The following is a 27,277-nucleotide window of genomic DNA, read 5'->3' on the forward strand; positions in this document are numbered from 1 at the left end:
TTATTATTATTATTATTATTATTGGCCATATGGTACAAGGAAGCCTAAGGCTTATGCTGCACCAGCCAAAAAAAAAAAAAAAAAAAAAATCCCAAGTTACCCCCTGAGAGAGAGAGAGAGAGAGAGAGAGAGAGAGAGAGAGAGAGAGAGAGAGAGAGAGAGAGAAGTAGAAAGGAATCACCAAGAAAGAGAAGAATGATGATATCCAGCTCAGGACCCTGGGTTTGCCAAGCCCATACTCACCAGATGTGAGCCCCCGGGGTTGATTTTTGATTTATGCCTCAATCCGGCACTGCAGCTGTACCATTATTACGAGAAACATGTGATATAAAAAATTAATAGAGACGAATTATCTTTTCCAGTGAATTTATTAAAAAAAATGATGGAAGAACGTGAATTTCTACATATTTGGTATTCGTTTTCTGAAAGTTAATAAATCAAAATAACTACAACAGCAGTGGCGGTAGTAATATTTCCATAATTGTAAACTAGATGTCGTTGTATTCACAATATAGAAACTGCATGCGAATATTACTGCACTGTAAGAAGAGATGGAGAGAGCATGTAGATGAGTTGTATTCTGAAATTCAAAGATGCTGTAACTTTTAATACTTGTTCTGAGAGCATTAAACTCCTTTAATTACAAGATTTAAGAAAAATCATCCCAAAATATGAAGCTAGCCAATAAGAATGCGCGTTATCATTTTAGCCACGCCCAGAATGTTACTGCTTTGTGTGTATGTCTTGCTAGCAAGGTAGATTGAGCAGTTGTAGGTTTGTAGCACGGAGGAGAGTGGTCTTTTGATTAGCGTGTGGACAAACGTTGGATATAATGTGGTCTTCAGAGGCATTTTATGATATTAATAGGAATCAACCCCTTTCTAGAAAAGTACGAAAATGGAAATGACGGGGTCATCGAGAGAAGACGAACAATCAGCGAGGTAACATGACAACTCTGAGCAAGCTGCGGATATAAAAAGGTGAGGATTTATTTAACAGGATGAACAACCTGAACGAATAAAATTAATTAGGTTTATGTTCATTTGGTTTAATTTTTTTTTATTGTAAAATTAAAAACATGATTTCCCTGTGTGAGTTCTGTTGTTTTTCATTTGGTGATTGGATTGCTAATTCATCGTGGAATTAATGAATGGATAAATTACAGCATTTGTTTTCAATGTTACTATCAGAATATGAGCGGTCTTTATGAATCAGCTTGACAACCGAGAATTGTTTCGTTGCTGATATTTAAGTTTCCAAGTCATCCATATCTTTTAACATGTTCCTAATTTTTTTTTAAATTTAAAATTTAAAGAAGGTTCTTTATTTTCATCCTGTTTATCAGTTTCATATCGTATATTGAAAATTGCTGTGTTCACAGTGGAAAAGGAAAATGAAATATCTGACTTTATATTTTGCATGAATGAATATAAGTTTCACTATATAAAGGAAATCTTAAAATGCCCATTTAATGTGTATTCTTGATGTTAAATAAGAGCTTGCAAATATGTTTTGTATATAATTTATCATTGATTGCTGTTTGCTTTTTTAAGTTAAATGTCATTTCCTTCATTCAGTATAGATAAAAATGCTGCAAAAATTTTATAACTTTAGTAAGCAGATAATATTGCATGCAATGATATTTAAACGACAAAAAAATTACAATAAGTATAAGGGTATTGCTTGACTAAAAAGTTTACTGGCTGTATATGTATATTGATTAACTATGAAACAGTTCGGCTGGCTGAGCTGTGGTTCTTGACGAAATAAGACAAAATATATAAAAAAAAAAACAATTTAGTGTTCAACAAATCAGTTTTATTGTCTTTCATTCAAAATGAACTTGTGGAAAAACGTTTCACTGAATTTATTTGGATACTTAGTGCCACTCATTTGTTATTAATATAACATTACTATTTAATCAAATAAATTTATTTATATGAATTCAGTTTTAATATTATACAATTATTTACAAGCGATATTTTGATGATAATCTCTTATTGCGACCGATTTTATGGACCAGTAAAAGTAATTTGAATCAGTTATTTTCTGTTGTCATCCAATATTTGGTTTATAAAATCATTACAGTAAAAGGATACCGTTTATTATATTGAAAAGTTGGTGGCTACTAATTCTATTTATTTATTTTTAAAGCATTTTATCCATATAGTTCATACTGGCTTTATTATGTAGTCTTATATGTTGTAGGATAAATGCTTCATTTGCATCTGAGTGAAGTTGATCCATTTAAGAATAAGGCCATTTTATGTGCGTGTAATACAAGCCGCTACATTTTTAAAAACTACTGAGATTTTTTACTTTCAGATTTAACTGCTTTATCATCCACATATTTTATGGATAATTAGACATACTTAGTTTGGGTAATTATAGACTAATCAGATAGGCATTCTTTCAAATCTGGCTTGCAACTCCTCATTTTTCAGAATTATCAGATCTGTTATTTTAATTAAGGAGCAAATATTTAGACTATTTAAGTTACCCAGTCTAAAGGTATGTTGAATCTTTTCCTTCATGCTCTGTTGAGGTCAATTAAGTTGTTCCATCAACATACTGGTAAGCTGAAAGTTTGTTTCCTCCCTTTCTTCTTGTTATTGGTGTAAATGCCTTTTAAAAAATTTTGTGCTCATATCTCCATCCAGTTATTCCAATGTTTAATTCAGACATTCTCAAGAACATAAGTTGTGTGTGAAGGTAGAGCAGCCTGGAGTAGTGTCCCAGAGGGTTTATAAATATACCCAGAGTACTTTTTTTTTCTGCACACCAGCATCATTATATTTTTATATAGTTCATTTGGGTGAAGGTTACTGTTTCACTGAAGTTCACTGCTCTTCATTTTGCAGGTTAACTTTCTAGTAGTTGCGGATTTTTTTTAGTACATTAGTATTTTTCACTGTTTCTAAGTAATATTTTTCATTTCGCTGTTAAAAAAAAAAAAAGGTACTATTCAAGCTAGGTAGAATGTTTTCTGTACTCTTATATCAGTTTTACCACTATCCTTTTTATATTTATTTTAATCGTTTGCAGGGCTTTATTTGCCATATGATTTAAAAAATATGTCTCAAGGCAACTTGGCAGCACAAGTAAAACTAGAGTATCAGTTGGTGTACTTGAAGAATGTGTTGTGTTACACCAGAAATAGTTCTATGAAGCATATTTTTATTATATTCTTACTCATAAGTATGGTTTGGTTTAATTAATATTATTGACAAACTACAGAGTTTCTTCTGTGATATCAGATGTCTTTTAAATTCCCATTATTGTTCCATGACTGATGCTATTCAGCAAATTATAATGCAGGCAGACCTTGTTTTTATAATCAAAATATGCTTAAATGAATATATTTTGGAAGAACTGTTTTCTGGGACAACATAGACTTTCCAACAGACATACCTAAATTTTAATTTAGTGTTACCAGGTTAACTAAGAGAGAATAGAGCAACAATTTGTACACAATGTGTACAGAAAGGATAAGAAGGGTTATGCTGTTAGTTAAGAAACACACAAAATCTAAGGAAGTGCATCCAGTTGACATTGGTGGACAGTGCAATGTTGAATCAATCTGGTGTGACATAAGCACTGGGAAAGAGAAAATGAGAGTAGGAGTGTGTTATAGGCTTAATGACTCTGATGAGTACAATAAACAATTGTGCAGAAAAATAGTGGGCCAGTAAATCAGAATATCTTGTAATGGGGGATTTTAACTTTCCAGATATTGACTTGAACTTGTGGGTTAAAATCCCCCATTACAAGATATTCTGATTTACAGTGGGATCAACTGATGATATTAAACAGCGGATTCTAAATGTGAAGCCTTCAAGGAATTAATCTTGGAAACTACCAGGATTTTCATACCAACTAAGAAATGCTGTTCAAGATTTATACCTAAATGGATGTCAGATGAACTAATGAGGCTCATGGAAGAAAAGAAAAATGCATGGGATGCATATAAATTATCAGGTGACACAGAAGCCTATGGTAGATATAAGCTAGTCTGTAATCAATTCACAAAGGAGGTTAGGAAAGCAAATGCTGATTACGAGAAATCCTTGGCAAAGGATGCAAAGAAAAACAACAAAGACTTCCTTACTTATGTAAACTCTAGAAGGAAGGGTGATTGGATGAATCAAGTTGGTCCATTTGGTATTGATGGTTCGACTGTTGATGAATCTGCTCAGATAGCTGACAAACTGAATGAACATTTTGCATCTATATTCACACATGAGGAATTCTATAAGGAAGGGGAGAACAGAAGTATACTAAATTCTAACAGGGAGCTAAATGATTTTTTAATAATGGAGAGCAAAGTGGGGGGGAGAAATTGTTGAAGTTAAATGTAAAATCCACCTGGATAGATTCCAGGTGGAATTTAATAAAATCCACTGGATAATCTATCCAGTTATATTGAAGGAGGCAGCGAGGGAAGTAAACATGCCCACCCTTAGCCATAATTATAAGAGCATCCTTAGATTCAGGGGAGGTCCCCATGGAGAAATGCAAATGGAAAATAATGGAGTCACTTGTCAAAGCGTTGCAGGATCATCTAGACAAGACTGCAGTAATAGTTCAGACACAGCATGGGTTTGTTAAGGGGGAGGTCTTGTCTGACCAATTTGATTGGATACTACAATGTGGGCCGACCGGGCCAGCCGGGTGGGTAAAGTACCTGCCTAGCAACTCAAAGGTCGCGGGTTCGATTCCTGCCTCGGGCTTGGATCAAAGTACTGCAAAAACCTTGGGAGGTGCATTATGGCCACAGAAACCTATGTGCCAACAACTACCAAAAAAAAAAAAAAACTACAATGTGGTCACAAAGGAACTGTATGCAAAAAATAATTTTGATATCATATATTTGGATTTCAGGAAAGCTTTTGATACTGTTGCACATGGAAGACTACTGTACAAATTGGAGTGGTATGGCATTAAGGGCAAATCGCTACAATGGATAAAAGAATGGTTGAGTGGGATGTGGCAGAGAATAGTAATAAATGGACACTGCTCTACACGAACTAATGTTATTAGTGGAGTCCCCCAGGGTTCGATGCTGGGCCCATTGTTGTTTTATGTATTTATTAGTGATATCGATGAAGGTATATCAGGCTTAATGTCCAAGTTTGCAGATCATACAAAGATTGGTGGGGTTGTTAACGACAGTAAAGAGAGTATGCTGCTGCAGCACGATCTAGAAAAGTTAGGCAGATGGGCTGAGAAGTGGCAACTGAAGTTTAACATTGACAAGTGCAAAATACTGCATATGGGTAGCAGTAACCCAAGAGAAACGTACCAACTGTGTGGGTACTACACTCAGGGACGTGTAGAATGAAAAAGACCTGGGGATACTTGTACAGTCAGATATGAAATTCTCTGAATAGTGCAGACGGTCTGCCAGAGCAGGTCATGGAGCCGTGTTAATGATATATAGGAATTTTACTAGCAGGGATAAGGAGGTGAAGTGATTATCCCCTTGTATAAGGCAATGGTCAGTCCACACCTTGAGTACTGCATACAGGTCTGGAGGCCTCATTTTAGGAAGGATGTAGAGTTGCTAGAACAAGTACAGAGAAGGGCAGCAAGATTGGTGAGAGGAACAAAGGGGTGCTCTTGCAAAGAAAGGCTTAAGTTCTGCAAATTGCAGTGTTTCGAGACTAGGCACCTGCGAGGTGATCTGATTGAGGTGTATAAGGCTATGAATGGTTTGAGCAGGCTGAATGCTGATGGGAGTCTTCTGCTTGCTCAGATTAAGAACCTGAGGGGCATAGATTCAAATTAAGGAAAGACAGTTGTAGAATAAATGTGTGGAAGTTTGCCTTTAGCCAGCAGATAGTTGATTGCTGGAACAGACTTCCATCTGTTGTTGTGGAAGTTGATAGCTTAAATAAATTTAAGGCTGAACTAGACAAACATTTGGAGTGACCAGATGGGTGATAATGGAAGGGTTTATTTATTTATTTTTTTTTGGCAAGAAAGCAAGCTGATGCTGTATAAGCTTTCTTCCTTTCATCATATGTTTCAATTAATGGTAATGGTAATTTTGACTGGAAGCATTTTTCTTTCTTTTTTTTTTTTTTTTTTTGAAATTAGTTTGTGTACAAGCTAGTTTTTCTGTTCCTTTTTCATTATTTTCTAATGATATTTATTTTAAATGAATTCAATAAAATGCTATTAATGATTTACTATTAGCCATATGCTGTATGGAAGCTTGAGGCTTTTTCCACATCAGCTAAAATTAATTAATAAAAAAAATTGAAATAAAAGAAACTATCCATATGGCACCCTCCTTGCCCCTAGGTGCCTATTCAGCTGAATTAGTTTTGTAATAAAGGATTTTATCTATTTTTTACAACAAAAATATAATCAGTGTTGTGTGTCTTCTAGCTCATTGTAATAGCAGCATAAGAAATAAAACATTTCGATCATAAATTGCTAACTTAAATGATGCTTTTTTGCATTGTTTGCCACTACTAATGCAAATTAACCATGAATCACAAGGATAAAAAAAAATACAAACAAAAACAAAACTGTAATATAAAGCAAAATATAGTTTGTTGCATATATCATTTACAACATTAGAATTAGAATTTTTATAAAAAAAACAGTGCAAGCACTCTGACTCATCATAATATAATTAATGATTTCCATTAATTATATTATGATTATCCTATAAAAATGGTAATAGAAGGATAGAAAAATGAATGGCATGGTAGACATTTAGTACATACCTTTGACTTAATTGGGTCTGCAGTACTGGTGGTGTGGGCAACTGCCCAAGAAGTTGTGGCTGAAATTCTCAAATCAGCATTATTATACAATGCCCAGAAATTCAGTCATCCTAGATATTTGAAGAATCATCAATACAGAGCTCAATTCCAAATCCTGCAATGTTACTATTGTTGTTTAAAAAAACATTAACATGAGATTACTGTGTGTACTATGACATAAACTATTGAAAATATGGGTCTCTTGCAGGGAACACACTTTCAAATGAGGCATTATGCCATTTGATGGAGATTGTCAAAAAACTACCTCTGAAAGCTGTAATGGGTCCCAACCTGTTTCCTCTGTTTCTAATTAAAAAATGAAGTATATATATTATAGACCTTCTAGTCCATATGTTCAATAAAATCCTAGAAAGTGGAAGGATCCCAAATATCTGGAACATGTACTTTGTTCGTCCAGTCCACAAGATTTCAAGCCTATTGCCATCAGCTGTGGGTTCCTTCAGATATTTGAAAAAGCAATTGCAGACCACTATTTCAATCACAGGCCCCCACACCTCCATACTGTGATTAAGGGGAGATCTACTAATAGCAACCTCCAGGACAACCATATCAGAATCCAGAAAGCCCTCAACGACAGGACATAGGCTACTTTTATATCAAAGAAAATAACATCAAGCTATGACAAAATAGACATAACAGCTCTAATCACCATTCTCCAGCATTACTTCGACATCACAGGAAAACCCTCAACACCATTAAATTAATCTTGGAGCATAGACATCTTGCATCGGAGCTTTTGGGCAACATGCATTACTAATAGGGATGTTCCACAAGGTTGATGATAGCCCTTTCTAGAATCCCAAACTGACTTCCAGTCATATGATGATTACCTGAAACTTTACATCTTCTGGCCAAAATCAGGTCTTAGCACTACCTTGTAGGCAAATAAAAAGATCCATCAACTCAAACAATATCTGGCCTCAATTGGATTACAGATTAATCAAGCAAAGGCAGCTGAAATATCTTTCACCTGGAAGAAGTCATGCAATGATATCAATCTTACCATCAGTGGATCATCCATTCAAAAAGTTAAAACACACAAGAATCTCAGATTAGTATGGGATGAGAGGCTGACTTTGCAGACTCACCTCCTGAACACAAAATCAAAAATGTACTCTGCTATGTGGGCAATCTGCCAGGAACTAATGGGGATTCATGACTCCAAATTCGTAAAGAAATATGTTCTTCGATGGCTTTATCCCATACCTCTTTATGCAGCAACTAATTGGACCTCTGCCCAACAACACTCTTCACCAAGTTCCTCAGCCTGGAATACTGGCTCCTGAATTAGTTCAATTGGTGGACTGGCAATGAAAACACTATTTCTAAGACCAAACTCTACATTAATCTTGAAGTCATCCCATGGAAACAAACTTAAACTCATGGTGTCTGAGGTATAATTGCAGCCTTGTCTAGATGATCCTGCATTACCTCTTTTAACAGTGACTCCATTATTTTTCCTGAAACAGACATTAAACTAACAAGTCTGTAATTACTCATGTCACCCTTTGATCCTCCCTTGTGAATTAGGGATACATTCGCATATCTCCAGTCCACGGGAACCTCCTCTGAAACCAAGGATGTTCTAATACATGTTTATTGTTTTGCAAGTTGATTATTTTCAGTATAACAGACATCCATTGTATTATCTGTATGTTATAAACTGGAAATGCATGTTAGAAAGACATGAAAATATGGATTCCATCTAGAATCCATGTCAAAATGGCTTGATTTGGAAATCAACTATTGGTATGGAAAACAATCAATCATAAGAACCAGTTATATATTCAAAATGGAAAAAAAAAAAAAAAAGTTAAGATCGACTGAAGAGATAAGTATAATGCAGTTTTGCATGACATAACTTTTATATGCCAAACAATATCCTTAAATACAGCTTGAAGTTCAGAAAAGTTGATATAATTTTATGAATTATATAAAATTCCAAAAAACAGATTTTTAAAAATGAAATTTGATTTTGAATATAAAGATGACATGCCTAGCCACACCCATATCAACGATGAGTTCAAGCTACCAAACAAATTAATTTGTTTGGTATTTTTGAATTTAGTTCCAGGAAATACAAAGAAAGTAATTTTATTCTTTGTGCTGGAAGGAGGGTTGTTTACTTATCCTTCTCACCAGTTGTGTGGTCTCTTGATTCACTACACTGCCACTGGTCAAAAGTACTGAGATATACTAATTATCTTATTTAGTTTTAATATTAGAGATGCTCTTGTTTGTTTGATAATTTGTAATAAATTAATCCACTGCTTTTGTAAAATTGGTCAGAAGTGGGGAAATGAGTTTAAGATGCTCTTAAGAGTAGAATATTTATAGCATTTAATAAATGAATATACAAATTCGTGCTTACATATTTATATATGTTATACTGATGTAGCATGCTATTTAAAAAGTAGTCTCAAGTGGTGATTCTGTAGAGGCTAAACAACTGCATTCATAATATTAAACGGCCGACCGGGCTAGCCGGGTGGGTAAAGTGCCTGCCTAGCAACCCAAAGGTTGCTGGTTCGATTCCCGCCTCGGGCTTGGATCAAAGTACTGCAAAAACCTTGGGAGGTGCATTATGGCCACAGAAGCCTATGCGCCAACAACTACCAAATAAAAAAAAAATAATATTAAACAAAATTCATTTTGTATAAGAACTGTAGCCTTTGTGAATATGTTATTATTTAATTCAATAAACCAGGGTCAGTTGTAATACTGCTGTTTCAGTTACTTATATCTAATTTTTTATTAATTTGAAAATATTTAGATGAATATGAAAGGTAAGGAAAAACATATCCAATATATAGATAGAAAAAATGTAGTTATTTGAATTTTATGCTGTAGGTAAATTTTATTATTATTATTAGCCATATGGTGCAAGGAAGCTTGAGGCTTATGCTGAACCAGCCAAAAAGGGTGTGCCAAGCCCATACTCACCAGATGTGAACCCCTGGGGTAAATATTCATGTATCAAAAAATTAATACAGTCAGGAACAGATTTAGCCTTCAGGAACCCATGGAACAAAATCAATGGGTGAGTAATATGTATGAAAAGAACTATATATTTGAAAAAGTAATCTTGCCGGATAAATCTTGGTTGTAGTTGCCTCACATATACAACGGCCACGATACCCATCAAATTTGGCAGAGACACTGAAGGCTGGTGAGGACTGGAGTACATTTTTATTGGGGAGGCAAAGGCCCCTGATATGAATGCCTGGTTATCCAAAGCATATTAATGTATCATGCCAATGGGACCAGTACTGTACAAGAGTTGTTCTAGGAGAATGACAGTGACCTTCCTCTACTTTCTTTAACCTATACAGCCCTCTTCCCGAGAGAGGACCCCCACAGCCCTCTTCCCGAGAGAGGACCCTTCTGAACCAATTTCTGGAGCCTTTCTTTTATGGAGAGATTGAAATCTAGCATAAATCTACCCCGAATGGTGTTATATATAGTGGGCAATTTATTAGGAACACGACGTATTTATGTGAGTTTTTCAGTTCCATCCAAAATAGTAAAAATTTGCTTCATCATGGACCCGGCAAAGTGATAGTAAGATATATATATACAGAAGTCCTAACTTAAATATACAAATGCTTTAATGGGTTGAAATCCAGTGACTGTATAGGTTAAAGAAAGTAGAGGAAGGTCACTGTCATTCTCCTAGAACAACTCTTGTACAGTACTGGTCCCATTGGCATGATACATTAATATGCTTTGGATAACCAGGCATTCATATCAGGGGCCTTTGCCTCCCCAATAAAAATGTACTCCAGTCCTCACCAGCCTTCAGTGTCTCTGCCAAATTTGATGGGTATCGTGGCCGTTGTATATGTGAGGCAACTACAACCAAGATTTATCCGGCAAGATTACTTTTTCAAATATATAGTTCTTTTCATACATATTAATATGTGTAAAAAGAGTACTGCAGTTGTGTGGTAACATTTCTACAAGGAGTAACAAGACATTGTAGCCATTCTATACAATAACGCACTTGTCACTGTAGTCTGTGGTTTCATCAGGATATTATTTAGAGAAACACAACCTGTTTGCAGTGGAGTGTTTGTTGTCTGGGATCATTTAGATCACTCACTTCCCCCATCATTCTGATCAGAAGATGAAGTACCAACTGTTGAGTAAGAACATTTTACCACATTCATTAGTGAAGAATAGGTAATATGAGAAATTAAAATTCATGTCACAACGAAAGGAGGGGCATATACTTCTTTTCTTGGTACTGTTGTTTGTGTACATGTCACCATGGGTGCTGTTGGGGTAATTATAGCATATGTCCTCTGGCTACTTATCATACTGCATTAAAAATCTTTTTCTTTTCCATTCTTTGTACTACATAATTAACGTCAACAGTTATTTCTCTGTTTGTTAGTCATTATTTTCATTTTAAATTGTGTTAATGTAAGAAGTTTTCAATGTAATTCTACCACTCTAATTCCATTGAGGAATGCCCATGGAGTGGATCAGAATTGGTGCCAGGACAGTTTATGGGGTTTTGTCAATGATGTACAAGAATTTTGGTAGCAGGGATAAGGAGATGACTATCCCATTGTCCTTAAGACACATCTTGATATATATCACAATGAGCACTGTTGGGATAATAGTGGCTTAAGCCTTTTGAGTTCCTACTATCATGCCACATTCAAAATTACTTTGTTATCCATTTTTATGTCATTACTGACTACTAGAGATGCCTCTTGTCAGCCTATACTCACAGTTGTAAACATGTGATAACCAGAAGTGGAACAAATCCTTGTAAGTTGGAGTGTTCTTAATAAATTACCTACTTAGTAAATGCTATTTTACATTTCAGTGAAAATTTTTAGAAACTTATTAGATTTTATAAGCACTTCCAAAAATTCAAGTAGGATATTTGTTTAAATATCCCAATCTCCAGTTTTTTGTATCACACGAGAATCCATGAAAAATAGTTTGTGGATGGAAATTAGTTACTTTAAAATTACAGTGTTTTGTCTTTTATTGTTATCAACTACCTGCATTGTGTCCTTCAAGTGTCACGTAATGATTATATAATTTTGTTCATGGCTTGGAATGAGTTGCCAGATAGTTTACTGAGTAGGTTCCAAGTTTTCCTGTTGGATATTCTCACGTACCATTTCAAGGTTTTAAATTGTTTTGATTCACACGTTTTGTCTATTTTTTGTCATTAATACTTTACCAGCAATTATTTTATATTGGAAATGGTTTGCACAAATTTAATAAAAATAATTAATATTTATAGTTAATTTATTTGCACTATGCAAATTGTGTTTAACTAATTCCTAAGAAAAGATCTTATACTCAAGTATAATTTTATACAGAAATTAATGATGCTATTGGAGATATGATCTAGATTTAGACTATACCACTTTTCCTTCATTTGTTGTTTGATGTGAAGGTAGACTGGATATTGGATTACATCCAAAGAAATGACAATCACTCTATTTTTTGATAGGCTTCATTGTCACTGGCAGATTTGTGCTCTTGAACAATGCTTAAGTGATCAAAGGGTGACACAGGTAATTACAAACTTGTTAGTTTAACTTCTGTTCTAGGGAAAATAATGAAATCATTGCTAAAAGAAGTAATGCAGGATCATCTAGACAGGCTGCAATTATACTTCACACACAGCATGGGTTTGTTAAGGGTAAATCTTGTTTGACCAGTTTTATTGGTTACTACGATGTAGTCACAATGGAACTAGATGCAAAAAATAAGTTTGATATCATATACTTGGATTTCAGGAAAGCCTTTGATACTGTTGCACATACAAGACTGTTGTACAAATTGGAGCAGTGTAGCATTAAGGGCAAGTTGCTACTATGGAAAAAGGGATGGTTGAGTGGGAAAAGACAGAGCGATAATCAACAGACAGCTTTTTGTAGACTAATGTTAAATATAGAAATATTAGTGGAGTCCACCAGGAACTCCACTAATATTTCTATATTTATCGATGATATTGATGAAGTCATATCAGGCTTAATGTCCAAGTTTACAGATGATACAAAGGTTGGCAGAGTGGTTAATGACAGTATGCTACTACAGTAGGATCTAGAAAAGTTAGGCAGATGGGTTGAGAAATGGCAGTTGAAGTTTAACATTGATAAATGCAAAGTACTGTATATGGGTAGCAGTAACCCCAGAGTAATGTACCAACCATGTGGTACTAAACTTAGGGTGGTGAAAAATGAAAAAACCTAGGGGTAACTGTGAAGTCAGATATGAAGTTCTCTGAGCAGTGCAGACAGTTTTCCAGGACAGCACATGGGGGTTTTGTCAATGATATATAGGAATTTTGCTAGTAGCAAGGAGGTGATTAACCCATTGTATAAGGCAATGGTCAGACCACATCTCAAGTACTGCATACAGGTGTGGAGGCCTCATTTTAGGAAGGATGTGGAGCTGCTGGAATGAGTACAGGGAAGGGCAACGAGATTGGTGAGCAGAACAAAGGGGTGCTCTTCCAGAAAGTATTGCACTTTCTGGAAACTAGTCACTTGCAAAGTGATCTGATTGAGCTGTTTAAGGCTTTAAACAGATTGAGTAAACCCAATGCTGATGGAATTCTTGTTCAGAACACACATGAGGGAGCATTAATTCAAATTGAAGAAGTGTGATTGCATAATAGCTGTGCAGAAAGTTGCCTTTAGCCAGGGGGTGGTTGATTGCTGGAACAAACTTCCATCTCATGTGGAAGTTGATAGTTTAAATAAATTCAAGGAAGAATTAGACAAACTATTGGAGGGAAGTAATAAGTGAAGTGGGAGATGTCTTTTTTTCTTTATTTTTTTTTGCTGATGCTGTATATGCTTGCTTTCTTATGTCATTTGTCACTGCTAATGCTAAATTTGTAATAACAGTCAAGTGGGTATTCAGAGTTGCTCTTAAGTCAGTAGTCTGAGTAAAACATTCTATAGGTAGTTTATAAAATTTCATTACATTTATGTTAACTTCAGTTTCAGATTTTACACGTATGTTTCCATATTCGTCATCTAATGTTCTTTTAATATATTGCCATTGCACAAGAAAAGTGACACAAGTCAAAAACTCAATGATGGGATTTCTTGATTTTTCACTTTTCTTGTGCAGAGGCAATGAATTGGATATGGGTAGAGTTTTTCTGTTTTCTGCAGAGAGTGGTAATCATAATTTGGTTTATGTCCAACAAGCTTTCAATACTGAAGATTGACTATACCTATAGTCAATCCAAGGCCCTACAGAACCTTTGCAAAGCCCTGCAGCTCAACACTGGATATATGAGTGGCATTTGAGAAGTTCATGGCCTGAGTATGAAGGGTTTATTTGAGGAGTTTGGTAACATTACTTTTCAGCCTAGTCCCCTTTCGAGTTAATACACTTTTGTCACTGATGCTGCAATGCATTGATTCCAGCTGCAAAAAAGTTTTTTCTTGGGCTTCTAGAATTGTATCGACTGCAGCAGCAACATCACTGTTGTGGGGGGGGGGGAATGCCAACCAGGTATTTTTTTTTTTTTTTTCTTTCAAATTACGAAATGCGTGAAAGTCTGGTGCTAAATCTTGTGAATGTAAGGAATGGTCCAAAATTTAAGAGCTGCACTCATGCAGTGCAGCCATGTCAGTGACAGACATGAGCAGTTGCATTGTCTTGTTGGTGGAACAAGACTGAATTTTGCTGAATTTTCTTCAGTGTTTATTTTTGATGTTTTCATGCAAATGCCTCACAAGGTCTGTGTAATATAACCCTGTGATGTCTGCTCTTTCTGAAGGTAATCTACTATCAACACTCCATCAGCATCCCAAAAAATCGATGTCATCAACTTGGCTTTGTTTGCAGGGAGAAGAATTGTTTCCACTATTTGTACTGCTCCTTTGTAAGTAGTTTATAAAATTGAAAGTGATTAGTTCACACCTCATTCTTTGTCACAAACCTTGCAAAGACATTGTTGGGTTTGTCATTTGGCTTGACAACTCTTGTGTTTTTTTTTTTTTTTTATTTGCTGTTAACTACTTTGGGACCCACCATGCTGACACCTTTTCATAGCTAGAATGTCTGTTATGTGGCATACACATTCAGATGAGATGTCCAAAATTCTGGTGGTGTATCAAACTGTCACACATCACCAGATCATGCACACTATCAACTTCTGAAGTTATGGACATTGCAGGTCTTCCATAGCTTGGGTTATCTTCCAGGCTCTCCCTTTCCCATTTAAATTTTGCTGTTTACTTCTTAATCATGGAATAGGAAGGGACATCCTTCCCCAATGTTCTAACCATATCTGCATGAAACTGTCTTTGGCATTTGGCCCTCTTTTCCAAATATTGGTACTGCTTTTGTCCATCTTTCCTCATTCACACAACCCTGTTGATTTCAGGACCTGTAATTAAAAAAAGACATTGATGAAACTTGTTGGGTTACTATTTGTAGTGTTATACCTTAAGTACGGTGCCTCCGTAGCCAGGTGGGAAGGAGCAGCAGTGCTAGCACACGCTTCTTGATTAGACCAGGGTTTGAGCCCGTCACCACCAAATACGGAGTATGCGGAAAGGTCAGGGAATGACCACCGCATATTCCTGCAGCAATATGGCCTTAGTTGCTAATGCTCCTAAAAAAACCAAATAACAATAACAACCTTAAGTACAGGAATTTTAACCACTTTACCACTACCCTTTCATACTCAGGCCACGAACTTTTCAACCCCCACCCCTATCTTACCCTGCTTATTTTTAGATTTAGGCCATTTGTCATATAGACATTTTTTGTTATATTTGGGCTGAAATTTTTGAATTTGATGTTAAAATTGTCTAAGTATTATTGTTCAGATCTTATGAATTTAAATTTTTAAAAATTTAAAATTTGTCTAATCTGCTGCATTTTTTTTTAATGGGAAATCAAATTCAAAAATTTCAACCCGAATATATATATATATGTTATAATAAATATGACAGTTAGGTGTGAAGATGAAAGTGTAAATTACACAGAATGCTAAAAGGAAAAGGATAGCAGAAATATGAGAAAATGTAGGTGTGAAAAGGGAAAAAGAATGTGAATATCCTATGTTATGATGAATTAAGTAAAATTATAGGCTGAATTTTAAAGCTAATTAGAAAGGAGTGATCTGTAAAGTAAAAATTATTAAGTCAAAATGATAAATTAATAAAAGTAATGGTAACTGGCATCAGATAAAGGGTGGGTAAATTTGACTATATTTCAAAAAAGGGGTGGGTGTAGAAAATATGCAATTAAATCTGATATTAGCAAAAGTAAATATTGATGCATGATCAGGTATTTCTTTAGGTGACTACACCTGATCGTGCATCAAGTACTGCATTTCTATACTTGTCCATTACTGTGGAAGAGAAGAAATTTGAAAATAAATCAAGTGGGATCGAAAGGGGAAAGTAGTAGTACTAATAGAGGCATGTGATGAAAGAAAGCAAGAGTATGAGCTTATGTAGCATCAGCCAAAAAAGGGAAAAAAAAAAAACAACTTCACACATTCATTCCCTCTAAAAATTTGTCCAGTTCCGCCTTGAATTTATTTAAGCTATCAACTTCTACAACGACAGAAGTAGTATACCTCTTACAAAGTATAGACAAGGTAGTCCGTAATTTATACACTGGTGTTCAAAGAAAGTGCATCACCTAAGAATTTCACATTTCTAACCCTTTTTTGAGATGGTATGTTACATTAATGACTAGCATCACAAATATGAATATAAACAAAGGATATTTATTAATAGTTAAGGCAAAGCTAAGTAATATTTGACAGGTGCTCTCAAAATATTCCAAAATGAGCATTTGCAACCTTTATACAACACTTTTGGTAAACATGACAATTATGGCTGAAATGTTATCAGAAGCCCTCAATTTGTTTCAGTTTATCATTTTAAATGGAAAACAAAATGAAAGGGTCACCAGGTGCAAACTAATATTTAGTTGAACCACCTCTGGCCCTGATGACAGCAGCACACCTTCGAGGCATTGACAAGATCAATTTCTGAAGATAATCAACTGATAGTTCGTGGTTCCCAACACGAATTAATGCTTCCTGAAGTTCATGAAGGGTCTTTAGTTTCTTTCTGGCAACTGCGGATTCCACATGATGTCAACAGTTCTCTATAGGATTCAGGTCCGAACTGTTTCCTACCCAGCTAAGAGTTGTAATGGACCGTTCTTCCAATCATTTTTTTCACCTGTAACAAATGTAAATGCATTACTGTCGAACTTCTAATGCAGAAATGAAGCTAAACTAACTATAGAATCGCCTACATGCTCCTTACACCAAATTAATCGGGCCTTTTTCATTTTTTTGTATGAGGAGGGGCTTCTTAGGACTGTTCTTCCCATTCTCTTTTCAGTTCAGACAAAGAAGCTTTACGGTTTTTAAGGCATAAGCGCTTCAAAACGTGGTCCTGTTTTAGCGTAGAGACTCGTTTGCGTCCAGTTCCTTTTTTCCTATCAGCAGAACCAGTATTCTTAAGTTTGGAAAGAAATCTACTCACTGTCAACTGATTACAAGGCACTCTATAAGCAATATGATGGGAAGAACATCCTTCCTCATGTAAAGCAACAGTAGCACTCTTTCTTCATGGCGTCAACTGCTCGTAACCCCCATCCTGATACAAACGAAGAATGACTGCAACTCTTGCAGAGCGTGCTTATACAGCTGATGCAATATTACATCATCACCTATGCGTGTCAATCTTATCTGATGCAATCTGTAAGAAATATTGCCATATACTTACGTTATTCGGACGACAGTTACAATTTTAAGGGGTGATGCACTTTCTTTGAACACCAGTGTATATAGGGTAGTCCTGTAATATATATATATATATATATATATTAGGGGACTACCCTAATATAATAAATTTAGAATGCAAAATTGACAGTGGTTGTGTGATATTTATGTGCTTTCTGCGGCTCTGAGGAAGACGATCCGTTATTAAGATCGTTAAGCTCTAGTTATATTTTGCATTTTTAAGTCAGCTGCAAGTAATTTTGGATATTGTTAATGGAATTTTTAATATAAAAAAAAAACAAGGCTAAAGATGTGTTAAAAAAAAAAAAAAAAACACTTAACCTGACTTGATTGGTGCCTTATTGATCAGAGATATTATGCCGAATTTTCATCTAAGAAAATAAATAAGCAGACTGTTTTCATATTGTTATCTAAACTGGTTTATTCTTTAATTATTTTGTTATCGGAGGACTTTTGACAAAAAATTTTAAACGCGTGTGCTACTGTAACCTCGCGTTGGCCTCTCAGCTGCGTCTGAAGTCGCTAACGATAAACACATGACGTTTCTTAAATGTTAAAACTGGGGATATAAATAAGAGTGTTATATAAAGCGTGCAAAATTGAGAAACACTATTTAGATGAATGTGTACTGGAAACGTGGTACTGTCCCTCCAAATTTGGAACGGTTGGTACATATTAATGTACACAGTAGTTACTTTGGCAACTTCATTTTACACAAGTTAATCGATTTCAGGTTTCTACTCTCATGCGATGTGTTTTGAGAGGATATTAGCGCACTCAAGAAATGCTAAGAAACTATTTTGAAAAGATTTTGACCAACGGCCTAAGAAGATACCACAGTCCAGTACTATAATAAAAAGATTATAGTATTAGTAATAGTATGTGAAACTTTACTCAGCTATCAGTAGTCAAATCGATGCAGATAACCTTCAGGTTGCCATACATACTTTCTCTGCTTGGTTTGCCTTAAATGGTCTTGTCAACCCTATGAAACGTTGTTCGCAGGATCTCGGATAACTAAGTTCTTGGAAAACCAGTAATAGTATAGTAATCGTGGCATGTGATGCAAGAAAGCAAGCGTATGAGTTTATGTAGCATCAGCCAAAAAAAATTCACACAGCCATTCCCTCTAAATGTTTGTCCAGTTCCTCCTTAAATTATTTAACCTATCAACTTCCACAACGACAGATGGAAGTTTGTTCCAGCAATTAACCACCCGCTGGCTAAAGGCAAATTTCCGCACATCTATTCTACAGCTGTCTTTCCTCAATCTGAATTTATGCCCCCTTGGGTTCGTAATCTGAACAAGTGGAAGAATCCCATCAGAATTCAGCTGCGCTCAACCCATTCAAGGCCTTATACACCTCAATCAGATCACCTCGCAGGTGCCTAGTCTCCAGCCGCTGCAATTTGCAGAACTTAAGCCTCTCTTGGTAATAGGATCCTTTTATTCCCCTCACCAATCTTGTTGCCTTCTCTGTATACGCTCAAGCAAATCTACATCCTTCCTAAAATGAGGCCTCCAGACCCGTACGCAGTACTCAAGGCATGGCCCGACCATTGCCTTATACAGAGGGACGACACCTCCTTTTCCCTGCTATCAAAATTCCTGTATATCATTGACAAAACCCCATGACCTGCCCTGGCAGCCTGTCTGCATTGCTCAGAAAACTTCATATCTGACTGCACAATTACTCCCAGGTCTTTTTCATTTTCTACCACCTTAAGTGTAGTACCACACAATTGGTACGTTCCTCTGGGGTTACTTCTACCCATATGCAGTACTTTGCTTTTGCCAATGTTAATCTTCAGTTGCCACTTCTCAGTCCATCTTCCCAAATTTTCTAGATCCTGTTGCAGTAGCACATTGCCATTACCGTCATTAACAACCCTGCTAACCTTTGTTTCATCTGCAAACTTCGACACTAAGCCTGATATACCTTCATCAATATCATTGATAAATATACAAAACAACAGTAGACCCAACACTGAACCCTGTGGGATTCCTCCACTAATAACATTAGTCCACGAAGAGTAGTGCCAATTGATTACCACCCTCTGTCTTCTTCCACTCAATCATCATTTTATCCATTGTAGCAACTTACCCTTTATACCATTCTGCTCCAGTTTGTACAAAAGTGTCAAAAGCTTTCCTGAAATACAAATATATGATATCAAAATTATTTTTTGCATCCAGTTCCTTTGTAACCACATCATAATATCCAATCAAATTTGTCAGACAAGACTTTCCCTTAACAAACCCATGCTGTGTCTGAATTATTGTTGCAGTCTTGTCTAAATGATCCTGCAATGCATCTTTAACCAGTGACTCCATTATTTTACTCGAAACAGAAGTTAAACTAAAAGTACGAATGGTATTGAGGTTCTCAACGCTTTTGATCAACTAAAGATCTGAGTGTCGCAGTTACGTCCGGATGCTATTTTTATAAACATGTTCGTAATATGTAGAACCAAGCAAAAAAAAAAAAAGCTTCAGACAAAGTAGTATACATCAAGACAAACACCATACATTTTTAGTACACATTGTTCTTTTTACAGTTTCAAAGATCCTCGGTTCTGTGTGCTTCTGTTTAAAGCAACTGTCCTTCACTTATTGGATATGCTGCCATTGGACACGCTGCTCCGATATGGAATCCTTGCTATACAACTTGGAGACGCCAAACAGAATCATTGCAAATTAAATTCATCCACTATCTTTCTAGACGCAATCCTGTATCACTGAATCTTTTGTCCTAATCTGTGCTCCTACTTCAAGCTGTAATCTTTTTTGCATCCAAGAGTAGGAGCACGCGAACTGTTCTGGACCTTAAGCTGCTGTATCATATTTTATCTGTATCAAGTTGTCTTCCAGATCTCCTGTGCCATCTTAACTCATGCACCAACCGCAACTACGACACAAAAGATTACCTTCCCCGGTAGATCAAGATTACAGATTTCCAGAAACGTTCTTTAAAAGAACAATGGCACTTATAAACTAGCAAGACTTTTAATATTTCTCTGAACAGGAAAATGTTTCACAGGGCTATTTGGAACCTGTTATCTAGTTGATGAATTGCTTATATGTGATATTTCTTATGGCTTTTTCGTGGTAATGGATTATAGGAAAGCAGTGAACATTTTATATTATTCTTGCCATAATTTTGGACTGATCTGATAAAGCTATACCATCATTGTACATATTGTATTGTTTTTTATTGTATAATTTACTTTTAAACCAGATTTATATACAACCTAATGCTTATAATATAATCTTATGTATATGCATGTACTATATACTACTGCACTTTGTTGTACACTTTCACTGGGAGTATGCCTGTAGTGTATATTCGATTTAATAATAATCTGTATTAATTTCTGAATGTAATGCTACTGTCAAAACATTTGAAACAGCGATGGATACTGTTTCAAATGTTTTGACAGTTTTTGTTTTGACCTAATATGAACTTTTCGAAATGCGCATCTTCATTAGACTTCCTGTATAAATTCGGAAACTACGACATGGATTGTTTGAGATAGCTGTTATTAATGACCCGCTAAACACTAATGACTGATGAACTGTGTCTGCTCAGGTAAGACCACAAGGCATTAGTATACTGCGTCTGTGTATTACTTCGTTCTGTTTTCTGGATGAAACACCAGAATTTCTGGAAGATAAAACCACACAACATCGACTGACTCTGCCATGGCGTGAAAAAAGCCCACGAAAATTTACTGTTTTTACGGGATTCGAACCCAGGAGTTTAACCACACGATTGAGAAAAACAGCGATCATAATTACTATGCTAGTTGCGAGGAGTGACTATATTTTCTTCAGTTTTCCCCAAGCAGACGCGAAACTATATACAGCAATACCCCGCTTAGCGCGAGTTTTAATTAAGTTTAAGTCAAAAATTTACTGTACATATTAAAACTCATTCAATAGCCTAGATAGGTACTATACATATATGCTGCGTTGTCGTACCCTAGGTACGGTACATATATGCTGCGGTGCTAACTCTATTGTCTACGATGCACACGTGACATTAGCTCCTTTCAGGCAGTCAGCTGCAACAGTGTTCAGTACAGTATTCTTAATTCCATCCTGACGAGACGACATGATAGTTTTTCAAACTTTTCATTTCAAAATTTATTTTTTATCCCTTTAAATATGATTAAAAATATATTTGCATCTTGGCTAGAAATCACTGCCAACAACATGCGTTGTGTTTGGCAGAATGTTTTGTCCTATTCAAAGATTTCACTGGTTTTGAATCGCAAGTTCAAATAATTGCCGAAGACATTGTGAAGGTCGGAAAAGACTTGGGAGTTGAAACTTTGGACACTGCCAATGTACGTGACTGCACTGACTAACATGCGACGTATATGATGCAAAACTCTCCTTGAAATTGACGAGCAAACTGCATATGCAGAAGAGGAAAACAATTCTGAAGTGGATAACACTGAAGTGCCACCAAAACAATTTTCAACAGAAGAACTGGAGAAAGTTTTTTGGTGAGTTTACATGGCCTGCGAAGCCCTTACGAATGGAGATCCGAATGTTGAACGTAGCATCAATATACGGCAAATTTTACAAGATGGGATTCGATGCTACAAAGACTTGTACGCCGAGAAAAAGAAGAGATGGCCTCACCAGACTTTATTGAAATACCTAAATAAACAGCTGCTTTTTTAAAGCTTTTTTTCCTCATCCCTCATGATGTTACCTTTTCATTAATAAAATTTTTGCAATTTTTTTTAAAATTTCAAATCCTTTTAATTGGCTATCAAGTGCAAATTGTTTATGGATATTACAATTTGTTTATAGACTTTCTCTGGTACGCATTCAATTAAAACCCAGTGTAATTATACCTCAATCAGCACGGTTTCACATAACACGGAATAGTTTCGGTACCAATCATCAGTGCTATGCGGGGTATTGCTATATTGTAAGCCCTCACGTGATCTTAAACTACTACCAAACCAGCCGTCAGGGTCTTTTGTGGTGGCGGACCTGGTATTATCATAGTTTCGCCATTGTTCCCAACCTGTGCATCCCGACACAAACGTGGATTTGCCAAGGGTCGCAAAAATATACACAATGGGCAGAAGAATACGAACCTTTATTCAGTATCGAATCGGGCCGCCTTTGTTTCGAATAACAGCAAGTGTATGACCCTGCATGGATTTTCTAAGCTGTTTTGGTCTAGTTGTAACTATTCTTCCAGCAAAATATCGCCTAGCTGCGACAAAGTTGAAGGAAAAGGGCTTCGTTGCCGACTAGCTCTCTACAGCATATCCCGCATATTCTAAACAGGATTGAGATCAGATGATTGTGGGAGGCCAAAAAAGATGGTGGAAATCCGTGTCATGTTCTCCGAACCATTCTGGCACGATCCGCTATTGCATTGTCATCCATAAAGTGGCCATCCCCTTGAGGGATAAAAGTAACATTGTAGGGTGTAGTACATCTGATACAAAATTCAGGTACCCTCTGGATGACATTTGACTTTCCACCAATATCAATGGACCCAGTCCGTGCCAACAAAACGTTCTCCGTACTACGATACCACCTCCAGATGCTTGGGTTATCTTAACAAGGCAAGCAGGCCCCATCGCTTCGTGAGGTTCTCGTCACTCTTTCTGGCTACTATCAGTGCAAAACAAAGTATCTTCAAAACACAAATGTGATTGTGTTTTGAAGGTATGGTGCTCTCATAAAGGCAGTGTAACCTTGTCTTCTAGCAGGATTTTATAGTATTGTCCTGTAACGGTTGTAGCTTCCATTCCACCACTCAAGAGTGAGCCTTGAAAAAAAAAAAAAAAATGGTTCAGGGATAAAAGCAGTAGTAAGGGGTTATTTCACACTAGAGTTACAGAAAGGAGTCGCCCAGTGTTAATTCCTTAACCAACCATTAAAATTAAAGGAGTGTGAAGGATTTTCATTAATTTTAATTAAAGAAAATACTTTAATTTTATTGGTTGGTTGGGAGATTAAGCATTGGGCGATCCGCTTCAGTACTGCTTGTGTAAAACGGTCCTAAAACTGCATGGTCACTTTCGGCTAATGGCTACCTGATTGGATGATGTGAGAGTCAATTAGACCTCCCCCTAGCTGAAGGCTGTTCAGGGATGAAGCATACTTCAATAAATTGAGTTAATAAAAATAACTGAGTGGTCAAGCGAGAGGGTACAAACGTGCAAGGGCGTTCAGAGGGAGAATATGCCTCCCTTAACCATGCGTATAAGTGTTCCTATGTCTATCTGAAAAAACACTAAAAAAAAAAACCTGGTCGTTTGTACTATCGTACCTGGATACGATAGTACAAACGTGCATGTACTTTGAGTGACCGTGGTTCAAACTCGCGAGACTACAACATAAATGTTATTGCATTCTCTCTCTCTCTTTCCATCTTATGAACCCCTCAGACCTTATGTGGTCATCCTGTATATAAACAGAAAATTAATGTGACAATTATGAATGTTCACTGCTCAATTCAACTAAAAATGTGCTTCTTCAGTCCCAGAACATATTTGCTAACAGACAACATAGTTCTGTTTCTTTTACGTATCACCACCCATTCAGCAATGGCCACGCCTTTAGGCTTATCCGCGGATAAGGTTGATGCACGTAAATGTTAAGAACTTTCTTGATAGTGCTCCAAGGAAAATCAATTCGAAAAGCCATACTTGTGCTAAAAGTTCTATGAGTACTGGAAGCAGCCTGTTCATCTATAGATTGATATCTTGTGCGACAGTTTCCAGTCGAACTCGAGGACGTCCTGCTCTTGGACTGTCGCTGAGATTTACTGTTTCTTCAAATTTCATAATCATGTTAATGAGGGTTTGTCTTGAAAATGGAGGCCATACGACACGTTTGAGAGCTAAAAAAATTGAAACAGCAAAAACTATGGTTATTTTCATTTTAAAAAAAATGCGAACTATTAAAGTTGTTTTTTTTTATTTTAGCAAAATCTGTTAGGCGTATGGAGAAAGTAAGAGTTATTCCTTGAGTTATTTTATTTATTTATTTTTTTATAGCCCACACATCATGAAAGTTGTTAGTTGGACGCATACTTATATAGCCGTAATAATGACAAAGGAAGCCATAGAACTGGCGTAATATGACCAAAGTAGTCAATTTTCAAAAAATAAATAATCCATTTCCCCAACAGGAACATCTCTCCAGTCCGAGGACAAAAATCAAATCCAGAATTTGTCAATTTTCAAACAGAATCCTGAACTACTCAAACTCTTCTAAACTTTCACTGAGAAATTGGCGTGTCACCAAATCTACATAGATTTCATTCATTTTCAACACACACACGGTTTGTCTTCGTGACAAGAATCAAAATACTGTAATTCAAATTAGTTATATCACGAGAAATTTTTGTAGTAATAGAAGATATACTGTACTGGGTATATTTTCTTTTTATTGTAAAGTGCATTAAAATATAGAAAAGTGGTAATTTTTGGTGGAACATTTTGTGGAATACACGAAAATGCGTCTTTTCTCTTGTATTGCTCTTCGAAGTAAAACTACGTATATTTTAGATCTGAATTTGCTTGGGTTGTGATTTTCAGGGAACACAAGAAAGCTGTTCTAAAGAATGGAAGTTGTAGCAATAAATGAAATAGAGGCAAATTAATTAGTTAGCTTGTTAAAAAGTTCAGAAATTCAATTGGGAATGGATGGTGGCTAGTTGTTACCCGTCTTTTGAGAGTTAACTTAATTATCTCTTTTGTACAGATCGAAGATTTTTGAAGCACCACGCCAAATGAAAAATAGTATTTCGTCATTTCAGGTTTGTACCGGTTTCATAGCTGTTCAGATAATTTGCCAAAGAGAAAAGAAAAAATCTTTGCAAACAAAAGAGAAAACCTAAATTTATTGTATTTTGTGTATATAGTTCTGATATGTTTTCACTCAGATAGGTTAAAAGAATTCATAGCTTGTCCAAGAAGTCGTGTAGTTTTGGTCGATAATTTCAGTGTAATGGTTTAATGTCAAAATAAAAATTGGTCTTCTTTATCTGAAGGAAGCTAAATATTATTAAGAATATACACTGCCCTCCAATATGTATGGGAAATATCCTGGAACAGAATGGGACGAAGAAGGACTTAGATCCCTTCACAAGATGTGTGATATGCAGGAGTTACATTTCGGGCATGTTCATTCCTCAGATAACAGAAAGAGTAGGACACCCAAAATCGACCGTTAGAAACATTATGCGCTAATGCCAGGAGGTTAAGACTAAATCTCTTGCAGAGGGCCTCAATGGTCTCTGAAGCAGAATCTGATGGTTTCTAATATAGAAGAGGCTGATGAATTTGACTGGGATTCTTTTCATAACAGAATCCAGTTACAGTTGGGATGACGACCAAATTACATCTGCATAAACCAGGATCGAAATCAGTAATTGTTTATTACATGTTGGTTACATACTTGTTGAGTATGTAACCAACTGAGTTGGATGCAAATGCAGAGTAAATACGCTTAATAATTCCCGGTTGTTTGCGGGCCTTGAGAATGATTGATTGCTTTGATGTGAGTTCACTATCCCTTTCTCCGAAATCCTCTGTAGGGTTTCGAGAAAGTCATAGTGATCTTCCTACTTAGGGAATTATAGGATAATGGCGTTATATTTTTGAAGCAATTAACCTCATTATCCCGATTATAAAGAACATTTAGTTCTTTTGTATGGCGTTAATTCGCGGTGTTTTATTTATCTAACAGAAAACAGTAGAATTGGCAGTTCTGAATGATGCTGTCAAGTTAGGCTGGCATACGATAGTAGCATGGGTCAGACGATGTTACAAAGTACAGTATTTATTCTTCATAATACAGCATAAGATAATTATTTGTGAGTGCGGCAACTTATTTACCGTATTTGTCGGCTTATAAGACGCTGCGGCGTAGAACACGCATCCTAATTTTTGAACGGTAAATTTTAAGGGAAAAAAAAATTATTAATACAATGGAAATTTAAAATCCAATAAAAATAAAATCCAAAAGCCAATAAAGAAAGGTATAGGATTATTGCCCTTATTTTAGTATTATTCAGATTCATTACTGATTTAATCATCATTATCCTCAACGTCATCATCCTCTTTGCTAGTATCACTGTCACTCTCACACAATAAATAATCTTCAGCGCCATTCATTGCATTACTTATATCACATTTTTTAAAGGACTTGACCACAATTTCAGTCTTAACATCATGCTATGACTTCAGCACTCATTCAGACACTTGTCACGAATCATCTTCTCAGTAGGCGGGGTGGTCAGAAATTTCTTTCTGCTTCTCTGTTCCCGTGGTCTTTGGCATATTCTACTGATACTAGTAGCTTAAATCGAATCGTATAATTTTTCCTTCTTGATGCGTCTGCCATTGATCAGGGCTTAAATATATAACTGGAATTCACTTGTTACTCCAACAACAGCCTGGTAATTACTGAAAAGTGACTAAAGTATAGTAGTTACATATCCGCTAACTAAAAAACTGCAGCTATTATCAACCCACTGTAGGATGGAAGCCTCCTCAACAATTCATGCTGAGGGAAACGGAACCATAAACTGCCACGCTGGCCCAGTGCGGGTTGGCAGATCGGCCCGGCCGTATTTAGCAGTCAGGGGCTTGAACCCCGGTCTACTCAAAGAGCAGGTGCTATTTCACTCCTGCCCCTAACCATTCGGCTACGGAGGCCGCT

General features: G+C 36.1%; 1 protein-coding gene across 1 annotated transcript in view; it reads left to right on the plus strand.

The window, feature by feature from the left end:
- Positions 1 to 734: 734 nt before the first annotated feature.
- The window catches only part of LOC150090778 (uncharacterized), a 144,626-nt gene continuing 118,083 nt past the window's right edge, over positions 735 to 27,277 (plus strand). The window contains exon 1 of the mRNA XM_090372629.1: positions 735 to 980. The gene's annotated coding sequence lies outside the window, so the exon portion shown is untranslated. The remainder of the gene's footprint in view (positions 981 to 27,277) is intronic.

The sequence above is a fragment of the Mastigoproctus giganteus genome, chromosome 1 (assembly GCF_048544385.1).
Source record: "Mastigoproctus giganteus isolate SK-2022 chromosome 1, ASM4854438v1, whole genome shotgun sequence".
Taxonomy (NCBI): domain Eukaryota; kingdom Metazoa; phylum Arthropoda; class Arachnida; order Uropygi; family Thelyphonidae; genus Mastigoproctus; species Mastigoproctus giganteus.